The 5,980-nt window shown below is 32.6% G+C and overlaps 1 non-coding gene across 1 annotated transcript; it reads right to left on the bottom strand.

Annotated features, from left to right (window-relative positions):
- Window positions 1–2,571: 2,571 nt before the first annotated feature.
- On the bottom strand, window positions 2,572–2,678 carry LOC128032803 (small nucleolar RNA R71). The gene has a single exon (XR_008189134.1). It is a non-coding gene; the product is annotated as a small nucleolar RNA R71 (small nucleolar RNA).
- Window positions 2,679–5,980: the final 3,302 nt, after the last annotated feature.

Raw genomic sequence — 5,980 nt, 5'->3', positions numbered from 1 at the left:
GTAATTTTTCTCTCTTTGATATTAATGTATATGCATTGATTGATCTTGGACCAACTTACTCGTATATATGCACTACATTAGTACACAAAAAGAATTTACCTATTAAGTTCACTGAATATACTGTCAAAGTAACGAATCCACTGGGTCAGTGTGTTTTAGTTATTCAAATATGTAAATCGTGTCCATTGAAAGTTAGGGGTTACGATTTTCTCGCTAGTTTGATGTTGTTACCTTTCGATGATTTTGATCTCATTCTGGGAATGGATTGGTTGTCTGAGCATGATGCAATAGTTAGTTGCCGAAGGAAACAAGTTAGTTTGAAGCGTTCGAATGGTGAATTTATTTGTGTTAGGGTAGATGGGGCCGATTGTATTACAAATGTAGTTTCAGCACTGTCAGCTCTAAAATTAATTAAAAAGGGATGTGAAGATTATTTAGCCTACATTCTTGATTCGAAAGTGGCTGAATAAAAAATTGAACAAGTGTCGATAGTCAAAGAATATGCTGATGTTTTTCCTGAACAACTACCTGGGTTGTTGCCAACTCGGCAAGTAGAATTTACGATTGAACTTATGCCAAGAACAACTCCAATTTTGATAACACCATACAGGATGACTCCTACAGAATTAAAAGAATTAAAAGTATAGTTGCAAGAGTTGTTAGATCGTGGATTTATTTGACCGAGCGTGTCACTTGGGTGTGCTCCAGTTTTGTTCGTGAAGAAGAAGGATGGGTCAATGAGACTATGTATAGATTATCGACACGGCCTAGCCACACGGCCGTGTGACCTTTATTTTCCAATTTTTTACAACTTTTTCATAGATATTCTGTTTTGTTTCAAATTAGCCCCGAATTGCAAGCTATTTTTATGGCCTCGAAGGCTCGATTTAAGGACAAAATGCATATGATTGATATATTTTTAATGTCATTCATTTATTTTAATTTTATATGTATAAATGTTTCCTGATTGTATAGGAATACTCCGTAACTCTAATTTGACGATGAGACGGGTTAGGGGTGATACAATTTAACATAAAAAATAACAAAGATTCATCGATGACAAAATCCAAAATCCTTAACTACTTCAAAAACAGAGGTACTGGTTAGCTGGACCTAGATGCAAGGATCTCAAAAACATAAAAATTAGAAAAAAATAGGCTTGATTTTAGACCATGCATTAAGAAAAAGCTTGACCTAAACCCCATTAGCATAACAATGGTGACTTCGAGTGAGGAAGAAGAAAAATGAAAGAGACCATGTTGGCTTTGTTTATTTTAACATATAATAATATTAATTTAAATAAATTTAAGCATATAAAAACCTTTAAAATTAAGGCATTAACCATCCATTCCATTAAAAGTGATTTAATTATCACTTAAATCCTCCAACATGTATTAATTAAGCATTTTAACTAATAAAATCAATAGTGATCAAGTTTTACAAGATTTACAATTTAATCCTTTTAATTAATTAACTATCCAAACCTTAAAATTTTTGGACCAAAATTTAATACACCTATACAATCACTCCATAAATATTTATAGAAACGAGATTCGGATACCTCGTTTTCTAAAACCACTTGACTTTTGAGACAACCACTTATACTTAACTATTTATTAAAGTAACTAAAATCCATCAAATCAAAATTCAATATAAAATTATTATTGACTCGTATGATTTATATAATCATAATTTAATTATTTTTTTACGAATTTACTCATCGGGTTTGTGGTTCCTGAAACGATTATTTTCGACACCATTGAAAAATGGATTGTTACACACGCCTAACACTTATATTTTGTTACAGGAATTAAACACTAGACGTTAGTACGTTGTTGATGTCGTTGTCGAGGAGGCAACGTTACTAAATTAGTTTTAATTTTTGCGTTCAATAGAATAATTCGAAAATTTTTAAATTATAGAAGCAATTTTAGTTTTTGGTTTTTATTTTATTTTTCTTTACTAACATTTTTAATTTTTTTGTGGTTTCACTGTATGACTTGTAGTAATGGCACACCTATAGAGCTAGCCACAGATCTAAAAAGAATAATTCATAGAAATTGTTGATAGAAACAACAACAACGGATGCAAAATAACCCACCTATTAGGATTAATCCACCACGAGAAAACCTACTGTTTGACGAAGCTGACTTACCACAACCACCACTACAACTAGTGTTAAACCTACCGATGGCACGAGAAGAAAGAACCTTAAGAGACTATGTGGTACCAAATCTAGATATGGTGCAAGCTAGCATATCAAGGCCAGCCATCATGATAAATAACTTTGAGATCAAACCAACCATGATCCAGATGATACAAAATAGTATACAATTTGGAGGGACAATGACAGAGGACCCAAATTAACATCTAAAGTGGTTTCTCCAACTTTTTAATACTTGTAAATTTAACGGGGTCACCAATGATGCTATTCGTCTTCGGTTGTTCCCTTTCTCCTTAATAAATAACAATTTCTCTTGGTTAGATTCGCAAGCACCAGGATCTATCACGACATGGAATGAACTTGCAGAGAAGTTTCTACACAAGTTCTTTTCCATTAGTAAGGCAGTAAAAATTAGGAGGGAGGTTTCAACGTTCAAGAAATTAGAAGGAGAAAGTGTTCACGAAGCTTGGGAATGGTTTAAGACATTGGTCTAAAGATGTCCACACCATGGTTTGCCCAAATGGTAACGATTGCAGATATTCTACAATGAGATAGAGGCAAATGCAAGATCAAGACTAGATGGATCAACAGGAAGAGCCCTGGTAAACTGAACATATGAGGATGTGTATGATCTTATAGAAAGCATGGCAATGAATTCTTATCAGTGGCCAAATGAACGATTTACTTATGGCAAAAGACCATTCGCGGTGAAAGCTATTTAGGATGATGAAAAATACCAATAGATCTTGTAAAGACTCAACTGGATTGAGTCAACATCTAGTGGATCTTTGATATACGATGGAGATAGAGCTATTGGTCAATATTCCGAGAACCCAGCCAAGAATGTGAACTACATCGGGAATAAGGGCAGAAATTCCTACTCAAATACTTATAATCCTGACTGGAGAGACCACTAGAATCTGAGATAGGGCAGCTGGACCGAATCAAGGAAGAGATGCAATTAATGTAAACTAAAATGAAACAAGTGCAGTCTGGGTGCACCCAAACAACTAAGACATTGACAAAACTCGAAGATCAAATGAGCCAATTGATGAGCATGGTGGGGGATATCAAAAGGTAAATTGGCACCGGGATCCCAAGCAACACCGAGAATAATCCTCGGAGAGAAGAGAAGGAACACATAAAAGAAATTGTGCTCCATTCAGGTAAAGTATTGAGTAGCCCAGATAACCTAACTCAAGAGGAGGATAAGGAGGATGCTGATGATTTTCAAGAAGAAACTTCTCGAAAAGACAATGTTGAACCAAAACCAAAAAAGGTAGTCAAGCCAATAGATTAGCTGAATAGAGAACCTGTACTTCCCAAGGTACCATTCTACTCACAGCTAGAGGATAAACAAACGGGATGAAATAAAAATTGTAAGCTTTTTAAACTTATTCAAGTCACTTGATTTTAACTTGCTCTAATAAAATTAATTGAAAAAGTTACTAAATACACTAAGTACTTAATAAAATAATGGCTAGGTTTAAGAAATTTAAAACAGGAGAGCAAGTTAATATAGATGTATCATATAGTGTGATAATTTATAAATAGATACCCACAAAACTAAATAACCCGGGGAGTTTTACAATTACGATAGATATAGGGGACATTCACTGTAGCAACTCGTTTTTCGATGGTGTCGAAAATAGTGGTTTTGAGGCCACAAATATGATGAGTGAGTTCGTAGTTATTATTATTTAATATTTACGCGTCAAATGTAATATTATATTGAATTTTGATTTCATAATTTTATTAATTGAATGAATAGTTAAGTACAAGTGGTTTGTCCCTAAAGCCAAATATTTTTGAACACTGAGGTTTCAGGACCTCGTTTCTATAAACCGAGCTCGTATTTATTTTATAAAAATATTTATGGAGTTATTATATAGGTAAATTCAAATTTGGTCTTGAAATTTTAGTGATTAGTTAATTAATTAAAGAAAAAGGACTAAATAGTAAAATTTACAAAATTCATTCATTATTTATTTTTATTAATTAAATGGCTTATTTTGTTAAATAGAGAGGACTTATATGGTAATTAAACCATAATGATTTAGCATTATGGATGGTCAGTGTTGTTTTTATATGAATATATTCAGTTAATTATGTTAAATAATATTATAACATAGGCATCATGACCGGCACAAAGCCATCAGTAGCAGTGATATGACCGACACACAACAATCTGTAATAGTGAAATGATCGACACACAGCCATCGGTAACGGTAATATGATCAGCACAAAGCCATCAGTAACGGTACTATGATCGAAACAAAGCCATCAGTAACGGTACTATGACTGGCACAAAGCCATCATTAGCATCGCAACAAAGCTAGACCATTTTCACCCACATCGAGGTGCACCATTGATCTAGAAAATAATGAATTAATTATGAAAATTAATGGTGAAACTGAAATATTCGAATGCGGTCACTAAAAAAATAAGGGAGTTAGCGAAAACTTAGGGAATTCATGTTATGAAATATCTCTAAAAACTCCTATGTAACACCCCTTACCCAAGACCGTTGCCAGAGTCGAGCATGAGGCGTTACTTGACTTAACTTAAAAGTTCAGGGCATAAAATTTTACTTTTGAAATTAATTTCACTATTCACAATAAAGTTGTCCACCTGCACAGCAGTTACCAAATTAATTATAACTCGAGCTAGGAAACTTGAAATTTAGATCCGTAAATTTTCCCTAAAAGTAGACTCATATATATTTTTACCATAAATTTTTCAGAATTTTTGGTTCATACAATAGGTGAATTTTAGTAGTTAAATTCTCCCCTATTTCACTAATCGACTATCCTAACCTCTCGTTACTAAAACTTAATTATCTCATTGTACAGACTTCATATGGCGTTCTCACTTATTTCTACAGAAACTATACTCAATAAGGAATCTAGAAATATAAATTACAACTCATAAATATTTTTGTATAATTTTTAATGATTTTCCAAAGTCAGAACAGGGGAATCCAAAAACCACTCTGACCTTGTCTAACTAAAATGCAAATATCTCGAATATATAGTTCCTTTGTCTACACTGTTATTTTTCTATGAAAATAGTCTCAATAATATTTAATTCTATATCTCATCTACCCTCTAATTTATTTTCTACTATCCTTGGTGATTTTTAAAATTACATCACTACTGTTGTCTCAAAACTGATTCACTACCAATTTTTACTTTTCATGATTTCTATGCATAATTTATCACCTAGACATTTATAACAACAAACACCTTCATACTTAGCCATTTTAATAACTATTCATCATCAAATATTTACATATCATCTTTTGGTCATATCTTAAGAATATGCAATCGAAATGACCAAGTCCCTATACATGCCATAGCTCAAAACATTTATCATTTAAAATACCGAGTTGTGGTGGTTGATAGTGTGAACGCTCTCCGACGTCTTCAAGATATGCTTGATAATACTACATAAAAGAAAAAGAAATAAAAGAAGTAAGCATAAAGCTTAGTAATTTTACAAGTAAATAAATAACAACATTTAACACAAATAATTATATGCAAGTATCATGTTCTTAAGTTCCCTCTTTACTTACTCTCATTTACTTGTTTATTTACTTACCTATTTAGATAGCTTAAGATTACAACCTACTCTTCTCTTGCTGAAATATTGGTTCTCACTAATATCATAACATATTCTTAACTCTTATAACTCACCTGAAGTTGCTAATTATACTGTTACTTGAACTTCCATAGAACATAATCCGTTTTTTTAGCCCGTTGAGCAACATTGGAATAATAAGGATACTTGGGTCTCTTTTGTAATAATAACATGCCA

Source organism: Gossypium raimondii, chromosome 1 (genome assembly GCF_025698545.1).
Source record: "Gossypium raimondii isolate GPD5lz chromosome 1, ASM2569854v1, whole genome shotgun sequence".
Classification (NCBI taxonomy): domain Eukaryota; kingdom Viridiplantae; phylum Streptophyta; class Magnoliopsida; order Malvales; family Malvaceae; genus Gossypium; species Gossypium raimondii.
This window is presented reverse-complemented; position numbering and strand designations above follow the sequence as displayed.